Source organism: Bradysia coprophila, unplaced genomic scaffold (assembly GCF_014529535.1).
Source record: "Bradysia coprophila strain Holo2 unplaced genomic scaffold, BU_Bcop_v1 contig_151, whole genome shotgun sequence".
Taxonomy (NCBI): Eukaryota; Metazoa; Arthropoda; class Insecta; order Diptera; family Sciaridae; genus Bradysia; species Bradysia coprophila.
The window spans coordinates 1,105,336-1,117,686 of record NW_023503423.1 but is presented as its reverse complement, the minus strand read 5'-3'; the positions used below and the strand labels follow the sequence as shown (position 1 = coordinate 1,117,686).

The 12,351-nt window shown below is 35.0% G+C and overlaps 1 protein-coding gene across 1 annotated transcript in view; it reads left to right on the top strand.

Annotated features, from left to right (window-relative positions):
• Positions 1 to 4,529: 4,529 nt before the first annotated feature.
• The window catches only part of LOC119074318, a 56,001-nt gene continuing 48,179 nt past the window's right edge, over positions 4,530 to 12,351 (top strand). The window contains exon 1 of the mRNA XM_037180376.1: positions 4,530 to 5,176. The gene's annotated coding sequence lies outside the window, so the exon portion shown is untranslated. The remainder of the gene's footprint in view (positions 5,177 to 12,351) is intronic.

Here is a 12,351-nt window from a genome sequence, read left to right as displayed (position 1 = left end):
TTGACACTCTGCTAAATTCATAGGAAGGTTAAATTTCGTTTCACTGGTTGTATATGATGCTAAAATGTGATAGATGTGAACAATTGTTTTTATTAAAAAATTTCATCAACAAATTTTTTTCGAAATTTTAAACACCAACAATTCGATCGGATTTTTATGAAACATTTATCTTGTCAACGCTTATAATTCTGCCATCATGTGTAATAATGTTGAATAATAAATAAAAATGAAACCAAAATTGTTTAATAATGGGACACCCATCAGTATTAATGGAGAACATTTGAAAGTGATAGCGACGATTACGCAGATATGAAATGTTACAAGTGGCAGGACGATAATAGACTGAATTTTTCAGGCTTCAGATTAGGATGAGGTTCAGGTAAACCAGAATTTACTGAGATATGTACCTTCGAAAGTAATTAATTTAGAGGCAGGAATTCAACTTCGAGCACGCCATTAGCGAACGCTAGTCCTCGCGTGTTAATAGTCAATAATTGACTGTCAATTGCAATTCAATTGTCAGACTATTCGCTTTCGTGTGAATTGTGAGACAAACCTTTTACAACACGGAACAAAGGGAACTTATGATCCCTTTTACAACATGCAACATAAGTAGTTTATGCTTCCATTTACAACGTGGTGGAACATAAGCAGTTTTTTTACAATTTGTAACTTATAGAGCTTATGCTTCCATTTACAAAATAGATCATAATGACGTTATACTCCCTTTTACAACATCGAACCTAAAGAAGATTTTGTAAAACAAAATACATTTTATAGTAATGCAGATTGTTCACAAAGAGCCGCTTTTCAAACATCACCCTTATTCCCTTGACTGTAAGTCAGGGTCTTATGCCGGAAAATATCCTAAAATGCTTGTAAACACGATAACCTGAGTAATTATCAACCAATTAATAATTTTATTTTTTTAATCGATGCAGAATTGAATTCCTGAGGTTAATTTCGAAGATGGACTACAATTGCTAAAAGTTTCCTATGGGCAGAATGAGCACCAGCTGAATATCACCAGCTGGTGTACAAACAAAAACACTTTGTATTGTTAACAATTCAAAGACAACCTACACACAGTGCATTTCTACGTCACCTTCGTCATCTACGCGCACATAACACGTATGATTGAAGTAAACACATTGGTAAGAATGTGTTTTGATTGTTTAACATACAATAAGTGTGTGTTAGTAGATACAGCTGCTGATATTCAGCTGGTGCTCATTCTGCACATAGGAAACATTTAACAATTGTATGTGGGATTAAGGATCTGGAAGTTATTCCAGAAAAACAGTATTTTCCACTGTGGGAAATTCGATTAATCGAAAAAGATTACTTTGATGGAATTTGATTTTGTCGGTTAGTTATATCCATCTATCACGCATGATAGTCAGCTATCACGGTGATAGTTGGCTATAGTCAGGGATAGTCACGTGAAAGTCAGCTATCAAGCATGATAGTTTTCTATAACGATGATAGTTAGCTATCACTGACAAAAGTAGCAGATTTCACGCCATTATAAAATTTTATGAAAAACCATTTTCTGAATCGTTATTGAAATGTAGGGAATGACACTAAAAAACAATCAAACAGAAAACTTTAAAACTCCCACGAGTGTGAAGTTTGCGACCAGAGCGAAGCGAGGGCTGTTATTCGCACGAGTCGTGCCAAGTTACTCATGATTAAGAGCCCTCACCCCTTGGCAAATTTTTAGCCTGCATTTGTGCGCAAAAATATTCGTTTTTTGATGATTTCTCTGAACCAAGATCTTTTTTTGAAAAATTAAAACCATTAAAGCATGCAACAATGTGTTACTTTTAAGGGAAAAATTGATTTGTGGTTGATAACTTTATTCCATTTGGAGAAACCTTTGCAAATGTGTAAATTTATGTGTTTTACAAATGTTGCTCCAAGTGGGATAAGTTATCAACCACAAATCAATTTTTCCTTTAAAAGTAAAACATTTTTGCATGCTTTAATGGTTTTACCTTTTGAAAAAAAGTTTTTGATTCAAAGAAATCATCAAAAAACGAATATTTTTGCACACAAATGTAGGCTAAAAATTTGCCAAGGGGTGAGGGCTCTTAAAGGTTTGGTGAATGTAGTAAGTACCGGAGGCTTCCTTTTTGTACATAAGGGTAAGAGAAGAACGTCTACCGTACTATTTTATATTGTACCAAAGTGAAAGAGTCCTCTAATCGTTCCACATTCGCATCTTTTACTTTTGATTAGCGTTAGCAATAAGACTATGAAACTGAATAATAGACAACTTTACACGAGTGGGAAGTTTGCGGGCAGAGCGGAGCGAGGGCCGTAATTCACACGAGTCCTTGTCTATTTATGATTTATTGTTGACTAAAAATCTGGCCGCAAATTTACAAGAAAATAAAGAACAGAAAAAGTACTTTTCCTAAGAATTTGTACTCAATCGAAGGTTTTTATATCAGTTATTTGTGATGTTTCGGTTTCGGAAGTTTAACAACGGAAAATAAAATGAAATTGATTAAAAATATGTTGAAAAAATTGTCAGTCAAGGGACCTGACCCGCCCAAAAAAGTGAGGCCTAGTAGAGTTACAACTGAAACAAATGAAGAAAAAAAAAATCGTGTCCCACAATTGATTATTCGCACTTGTGTGCGAATAGCAACGGCCATTAGCAAGGAAATTCAGAGATTACCGTCGCTAATACAATGTTACGAAACTGAAACTTGATTAAACATAAAATTACAGGGTTAACACAAATGCAGCGTCATTATAATGCAATCAATACAAACTCAAGCGAACATTCTAAATTATTATCACCGAATATAGTGCCAGACCAATACTAAGATTTCGTTTTTATACAACGAAAAAACGAAGGTAAAATTCACTAGTTCAACGCATGAACTTTAATTTTTGAAAAGTCGAATATCCGATTGCATTACATTATGTTATGATACCTTTAAATCCGTAGCTATACCACAAATTATATAATATTCGTTACAACTCATATAATATCAACAAAAGGTCAAGAATGCGTGTGGTTTTCTTTCCCTAATTCTTTACCATCACAAAACTATCGATACCTAAATAATGTGTGACCTACAATACAAATGGTAACAGGTTCCATCTAATCAACAAAATCTAGTACGATTACATTTTGCAGACATATTGAGGTAATAGGCATCATCTGAAAATTCTCATACATAAAGGTCTTTCGGAATGTTACGAACACCTACGAACACATTGAAAAAACATCAAAGAACAACACTCTCTTGATGGCATTCAATACGTGCTCAGATGAAACGCCAATAGTCGAATGCTGACGGAGCAATGTTAACTGGCCTATTATTCAGGAACGCATCGAGCACTTGCGTCGGATGCAACTTAAAGATGAAGAACTTATCCGAGTAAAGGCTGAGTGTTACTCGGGATGAAACACCATTTCTTATGCTGGATTTCCTCTTACGCCGTTTAAGCTCCGTTTGAACTCCGTTTACTTATTTTAAAAAAATAAAAAAAAGAGGCGTGGCTTAGCTAAACGGACCGTAAACGGCGTAAGGGGAAATCAAGCATTAGCTTGGCCTATTTTAGTAAATTGAATTCTCTAAAATTCTTTAAGAATTCTTGAAAATCGAGAAACTTTTATCGAAGAGAGCTGCGGGTCTACGATTTAACCGAATCTAAATGTAATAAAAATATAGAACTGGTATGCTATATCCATGACGTTTTCTTATGTTTGGTGTTGTTCGACATTAGCAAATATGTCAATATCGCTAAGACATCACTCATATCGTGTGGCAAGGGGGTAGAAGTTGAATTTACAATTGTTTATTGTATGGCATAAGTGTTTAAGCGCCTGTTCATTTACGCTGCACATATTTTGAGGTTAAGTTCAATGTGGATGATTTTTGATATTTCTAATAACCTTGGACTCGAACTATTTACATAATCTTTAACTACATAACAAAAGTGGTCTTCGTTGCCATTCCTACCAATATAAATGATGATCAACTAGAGGGATTCTTTTGAAAAACTACCGTAGACATTTTCCAGTGGACTTTTTTACGTCTGCAAGGACAGCAGAAGCCAAAACTGCCGTCAAAAAAATTCTTCGAAGCTTGTGTGGCTAGTCAACGAAAATATGCACTATTCTTATGGAAATTTCTCCAGCTACACGAAACACGCAAGGTCGTGTGGGGTGTCATTGGAAAGATAATTTTATGTTTTTTTCGAAGCAAATAGGTTCTTATGGGGGTTTGGTTGAGCATCTACGATGAATATGAGCATCTAAACATTTCAACTTCTCATATTGTAAATACTTCCTTTTCGTTTGACGTTTAAAACGTCACTTTGGCAGAAAAACAATTCCACTGAAAAATGCGTCCGTGGTAGGCTGTTTTTTCTTCTTCAAAAGAATCCCTCCTACATTTGCTAAGCCACCGACCACATCACGGTCAACAGCGAGCACCGATCGGGTAAAACTTGAACGCGCAACAGCGCAACTACAAATAATATTTCTATATTCCTCGTCATGTGTCCGTATATATTTAGTTTTTCGAGAACTTGCAACCGAAGTGAATCGAAATTTTACATAGAACCGCTGCTTCGAACGTTGTCGCTCGCGTAGTATATCATATAGCCAAGCTGAGACAGAGTAGTGATCAAAAAAAAGTTAAAATTGTTTCTTTCTGTGGTTTGTCTTAGTTGAAATAAAAGATCAAAAAAGAAGAAAAAATATTGTGGAAAGAATTAAAAACACACAAGACTATTGTATTTGATTGCTAGTCATGTGAAAATATCATTCTGGTTGAACGTGGGTAACATGAAATTTACTTGAAAATTGAATTTAAAATCCATTCTTTCTGATCGGGGTAACATAAAAAATCTATTGTGTTTGAAGCTGTGATTTTTCGCTTGTTTTTTTATTTATTTTCGAAACATATACATGCACATAACAGAGGTTTACCCATGTTAAATAAATGAAATTACAGAAGAAAAAATAGAATGGTGTAATGTGTCAGTTTTTAGTTAATTCATAATTTGTGCACAGAAATTTTTTGCTGATTTATTAGTAAAAGATACGACACACAGTGTTTCACACAACCACACACACAAGAGAGACGGTTCGTTCATTTCGGATTAAACATTACCTGTTACGAGAGGACAAAACTACAATCAAGTCCATGTAAGTCGATGACTTTTTTATTTTTTTATTAAACAAGGGTGTGCTTAAATACCTGCCAAGTATTAATAATAGTAGATTGCGTCATTATTGTTTGGAATATTTTTCGAAGTGTGACGTTTGCAATTCGAGCCGAAGGCGAGGGATGCAACCACACGAGTCAAAATGCAAATTTCTAAAGCAATTACGTAAGTTGTTTTACGCACGAAGCTCGTTGTCTAAATTTAAATTTCTTGAAAAATTTAAAAACGAGTCGTACAGTTTGAACGATCGTTGAACAGGGCGAGTGCTCGTAAAAGAATGAAACAAGTAACAATACAATACAATATGTTCCGAGTTATTGTGACCTGTTAAATACATGCTCGTAATCAGGCATGAGCGCCGCCGAAAATAAGCCGCCGATCAAGCCGCCGCCGCCCATTTTTGAGCAAGCCGCGCCGCAGCCGAGCCGGTGCCAAAAACATGGCTCAAGCTGGTTTGAAACGGCTGAAAAATGAAATAAAGATTTCGAAAGGTGAATGGGTGAAATAATTTTGAAAACCGAGATTCCTGTTGATCCTAAGCAGCCCAAGTACATTTTGATTTTTTTTTTTTAAATTAAGAAAATTTTGAAAATTTTCTTGAATTTTCATGAATTTTCCAGAATGGTATATTACGTCCTCGCTTCTAAGTTTGTTGTTTTGGCAAGTATGACCTTTGCGGAACGAGCCGAAGGCGCACAATCAGTTAATTCACAAATTTGAGAAAACTTTATCGATCTTTGCGAATTTTCTCGATTTTTTTTTCTTTTCAATTTTTACTTGATTTTCGTGAGCTTTCGATTTCTTCTCGAAAACCATTTTCTTAATGAGTTAAATGAGTGTACCGGAGCATGATTTTCCATTTAGTTCAAGTTTTGAGGCAATAAAACTTGACGTGTTAGTGAACCTTAGACTTAGAGACTTGCTTGTAACAAGACCAGTTCCACTTGCACTTTGAACAACCTAATCTACCAACATTTTCGCTTTCCGTACAATTTCATTTTCATGCTTACTAGTTCATTTTCCATGAATTTATCTAAACGTTTTTATTTTGAAAAAAAGTTAAAAGAAACCTCCAGCCGAGCCGTTTTAAGCCGGCTCAAGCCGATTTTTTCGCCGCCGCCGAGAAATTTTTTTCGGCTAGCCGCCGCCGAGGTTTCTTGTAATTCGTGTTTTTTCCATATATGTCACAGTGACGTTTTAAACGTCAAACAAAAAATATATTGAAAGTGACCAGAAAATAGTTTGTTTTTCCTCAATTCTATCAGAGAAGCAATATTGATGAAAATGTCCAATTTTTGACCAATTCAAATATCTTTCTTGTTTGAAGTTTAGAACGTCGCTTTGACAGATGAAAAAGACAGATTTTTATCCACTGTTATCGATAACGTCTATAAAAGTAAACGATGCTATTGCTAGTGTTTTCTTTATGTAGGTCAAATCTCCCGTACAATACATAAAAATGTAAGGTTATGGAAGAGTGAAGATATGAAAATCTCTCACATCTTGTGTCTCTTCTGCACAAAGTTTTTTATGCGTTGTAAGGCACAAATGTAGGATAAATAAAGAAAATGAAGTGTGATTGGGAATCTGTGACTAATGTCTAAAAAAAACGAATTTAGCCTGAAACATATGCGGTTGCATAAATCTGTTAAGTAACGAACTGAACCATGGGAAATCAAATTTGCGATAAACTTACGACTGAATACTAAGAAGCATGACCATTATTCGTAAAATTTAACAAAATTTCGTAAATTTAGGATATTTTAATAAATTTGAAGAAATTTAACAAACGAAGTTTTGAGAAATTTGATAAATATAACGAAATTTGACGAAGTATGTGAAATTTAACGAAAATCGTCTTATTTGAAAAAATTAGTAATTTTCACAAATACTTATTTTCCCCCCTACATCGATTTTTTGAGAGAGTTTGGATGCTAGAGAGAGTATTGCCTTAACCCAATGTTAAAAGAACAAAGGTGAAATTGAAATAAGAGAAGTCCTTTTGAAGTATTTCGTCAATCGGATATATGGAAATAATGTGGTATCCTGACGCAAAAAGCTGAGTGATATTTATACTAGGCCCATTTTCGTTGAAGATCTTCCAACGATGATGTATACATATTTTCAGCCTATCCCATAGCCTCTTTCTACTTTACCTTACTCTCTTTATGAACCCTTCTAACCCACTCACCTGATGTACTATTTGAATGACCCCTAAATGGTTTTAATTGAACGTTTTCTTCATTTAACTTTTATTACAACCAATTTCGTTCGCTATAAACCTGCTGAAGTAGCAAAATTAAATGCGAAACAAAGAACAGAAATAACTGTGCTTTGCACCACATAGCTCACCATTATAGCTGCGGTGCAGCTGAAAATAGACGAAGAAATTGATTCTTGTCAAAATTTTAAATTTAACGCAACTGTAACAGAAAAATGAGATTATTGTACTGATTATCGTCGACACATTTTTTTATCGGCATACAAACACAATCTGTTTTCGCATTCCATAAACCCTTCTTTAATCGTTCGTTTCCATTTAATTTTGTTTTTCGTTTAATCTCTTTTCGCAGTAGGTAATCAGTGTTTCGTTAAGGAAATAATCTAGACACCGCACAGATATTTACTATAAGTAAATTAAAATAGACGAGAAGACGATATATTCACGTATGCTCTTACACAAAATTTTGGTACGTAGAACGTACATTTTGGTCGATAGAGTTGGAGAGAAAATTAACCTACATGTGCAAAGCATCACAAATTCACAATGTTCGTTTTAATAGCGCTGCTGTGGAAAAGCGCATGAAACGATTCGTTTTTAAAAATTTTTTTGTAGGATTTTAATCAATCAGAAACGAAGAATGTTGAATGTAGCCTATATCAATTAATGATTTTACCTGCACGACATATACAATTTTCTCTAACGAAACACACATTCCGATTAATTTTCTTTGCGATTGACAGCGACCACAGAGTTGGGTAAGACGTTAATTAACGCAATATTAGAAAATCGTATTGACTAACCGATATACAACTGAGACTGATCGAATTCTTTGACGACGACACTTTGCAATTAATTAATTTTAGATCACAAATGCAATTTCTTATTAAACTGAAATTGGTGTGAGAACACATACAATCAATTTCATTAGTGGCAAGATAATGATAGTGAGAAAAGTATGTGCACCAAGTTGCTGCAACACTTTTGTTTACATAATTTCAACTCGGACAGAACGCAGTTTAAATATAAATCCCGATTACAGTAAACCATTACGAAGATTTCATGGTTCTGCAGGTTGAGGAGTTATATGTATTGCTCTCGAGCATTCGGTAATCTCGGTGAATCTTCTTCCTAGAGGACTTGTAATATTTCAGACTCGAAGCTGGCGACCATATAAAAGACGAGCTATAGGTAGACCACCAGAGAGATGGACAAACGGAATTAAGAATATTGCAGGTACAAACTGGCAGCAAATGGCAATGGATCGTACGAAATGGAAAGAAGTTGGAGAGGCCTACATCCAGCAGTGGATAGAAACAGGCTGAAAAAGAAGAAGAAGAAGAAGAAGCTGTCAATAGTTCAGAGTTCAGAAAAAGTCGTTGCGCTCTTAGGCCCATCATCTTCTGTGTTGCTACTGTCGAGGATTCATTACTCTCGAGAAATGGTGGTCTGTGTAACCAAGACAAAATTTGACAAATTTCCTAAACTCGAGCTTACCTAATAACTTCGATACAACCCGTAAACCTATTGCGTAGGCAACAGAATTCATTAAAATCCTGAAACCTCAAAACTGGGAAGATGATGGACCACGTAGGATGGTAGATTTTTAGGAAGCAACATACTACCACCCTAACGATCCGAAACTTCCAGAAGGGAAACTAAAAAAATCTGAAAAATTCCTCAAAATCCTGACGTTCTTGAACTGGGAAGATTGTAGACCATATGGGGTGCTGGAATTTTGGGAAGAAACATGCTACCTCCACAATAATCTATAAAGTCCAGAAGGGACAAAAGAAACCTCTCAGATCCTTCAAATACCGTGAATTCTTGAACGGGAACATGCTAATACCTAAATAATATCAAATGTCCAGAAGGTAATCCAAAATACCTTAGAAATCCTTCAAAATCCTCATTTTCTAGAACAGCAAAGATGGTGGACCACTAGAGTTTTGGGAACCAACAAGCTAATACCAAATGTGTCCATCAGAAGCGAACGCGGTGCAAACAGCATAGTGATGTTATAACTCCTCAGTACAGACCGACAAACCATTATCAAGCTGATCTAATTTTTTCCGACTTATAAAATCGTGAAAAATCAAACACCCGTGATTGCAATCACATTAATTTCAATTTGTAACAGTCTCTAAACTAAAATATCGAATTAATCCGACATAATAATCCATGATGTAATGGCGCTGGAATGCATATATTTCCGAACGTTTCTAATAATCGTTTCTATCCCGCTTACATTGCATTTAAATCGAAAATATTTTGTTCGATTTCTAAAAAAAAAAACCTAACTGTTCGATAACATCCGAAGGTTACATGAGTATATTTTGCGGTTGATAAAATACTTACACGGTAAATAGAGTATGGAATTATCGAGAGAGTGACTCAATCGGACTTTGATTCCGCGTCTCAGATTTCAGTTGATACCGTGCACAGACAGGGGTGTAACTTAGAACAATTTTTATTGGTGCTGCCTCAGAACATTTTTGATTTTTGTACCAGCCCTGTTGAATTTCGTTCAAAATGATCGACTCGTTTTTTAATTTTCTGAATGTTGTTTTCGGCAACAACGATTTTCTGTTATAGTAACTTTTAATTGTCTTCGGCAATTGCCTAAAATCGATGGTATTTTACGACAATTTTTATGGTAAAGTGCCTGCGTGTTACAATTCACTGTCCGAATTAGTTCTTTTTTTCTTCACATTTTAACAGGCGAATCTCAAACTTCACAAAACCCAATCGAGTTATGTGAAGGTATGCTGACGGTTTATACCATTTGGTATTTACATCCAATATTATATTTGTATGGTATAGATGGTGTATAATAGATATACCGCACCGCCTGCAAAATCATTTAATTCAATTACGGTTTCTCATTTTATTATTGAAAATTGTTCAGTTATGATTGGTTTTTGTTGTGTAAAATGTTTTGTGGCATCATTTCGTGTGATGCATAGCCGTACAGTCTTGGCATAAAGTAGTCAAATCATTCAAGCTAATTAGTGGCCACTTGATTAGTTATTGTACTCAACTCACTATTATAAGCAATGTATGGGGGTCAAGCATATGATGGGCTTTCTAAGCATACATTTCGCTTTGGGTTTCGACTAATTTTGCAGGTACTTTCTCACCCGAAATTTTATGTGAAAATTAATAAAATTGGAGATGTACGGATTGTTCGACTCGCTTCGCTCGGATTACCTGATTTTTTGAAGTGGAATTTTTCTAGAAATATATTCGGAACGTTGGCTAAGACCAATCGATCTACAGCAGATCAGAATATGGAACACATAAAATCGATACAAAATGTCGAAAAAAGGAAAATTAAGATGCGCCGATCGCTCTCGACACCTTTTTTTTATTTAGCTTTCATCATAGAGACTCCGAGCTGCTGTCAAAATGTTCTAGATAAACTTTGAAAGGTTCTGTAAGGTTTCCGGACGAACTTACCACACGATTAACAGTTTTTCTCCACGATTTGTTAGACAATTTTTCAAAACAAAACTAAAGATGACAGTTCGTGAGATAAAATTTATATTTTCTTTCCTGTCAAAACAAGAGTGTAGACTTCCATCGTTTTTTTTCACGGATTTGGGTTATTTTCGACATGAGTGAGGTGTTTCAAGGTTGGTTCCTAAATTTTGGGATGGCAGATGATTTCTCTGGCACTACCTAACTTCCATCGGATTTTTTGGTGGATTTGGGTTATTTTCGACATGAGTGAGGTGTTCCAAGGTTGGTTCCTAGATTTTGGGATGACAGATGATTCCTCTGGCACTTCCTAACTTCCATCGGATTTTTCAATGTTTTTGGATTATTTTCGATATAAGTGAGGTGTTCCAAGGTTTGTTTCTAGATTTTGGAATTCAGACTGATTTCTCTAGAATTTTTTAACTTCCATAAGATTTTTTGATGTTGTCGAAACGACATACTTACAAAAGTGGTGATATCAGTCCAAAAAACCCTTAAAGGGTAAATGTGACGCAAGTCCTTTATCTTAATTACAAAATAACTGATATCGCTGAGGGTGACGCATTGTGCGTCGTACAGAAACGTTTTATCAACAAAAAATTTGTGAAAGAAAACGGAATCAAACGGAAGAAAACTGAATCATCTGCCACTTGTGACGCAAAGTTCCTGTTGTAAAATTTTCTTTGACAAATTTTTTGGGTCAATTTTTGTTGATAAAACTTTTGCGTACGGCGCACAATACGTCACCCTCAGCGATATCAGTTATTGTGTAAGTAAGATAAAGGATTTGCGTCACATTTAGCCTGTAAAGGTTTTTTGACTGACATTTGAGTAAATCAATAGTTTCGAGGCTATCAGCCCAAACTCTAGTTCCAAGGATCACAGCCCTCCTAACTCACTTCCGACCATAGATCGTGTATGGACTGTTGCAGCTTGAGTAATCTTATAAAATCAACATTACCGTGAAAATATCAACTGTGAAACATTCGCAACTCTCGATAATTCGTATCGGAAAAAGTGTCACGTGTCAGGCAACAATTCGCTACTGAATAGTTGATTTTTCACTTTTGATATATCCAGCAAGAATTTCATAACATCGATTAAGTCAACCGAACTACGCAGTTTTTATGACAACAATTTTTAACATTTCTCGTTGATATTATAAACGACTTTTGGTTAATAACATTGTTGACTATTCCTTTAGGTGCCGTATAATAATTATGTGATAAAGACTTCTTTATCTTGATAACATTGAAAACATGAAAACGACTTTTACAAATTCTGGAAATAAAATTTTAATTTTTGATAAAATCTAAAGTAAGTTGTGCGAGACAACATTTTTATAAAAGCAAAATAAATATTGCCTTTGTGTATCATTTCAAGTCATTAAATTCAACCGTAATGATATCCAAACACATCGTCAAGATCTATACATACGAACAATAAACTTACAC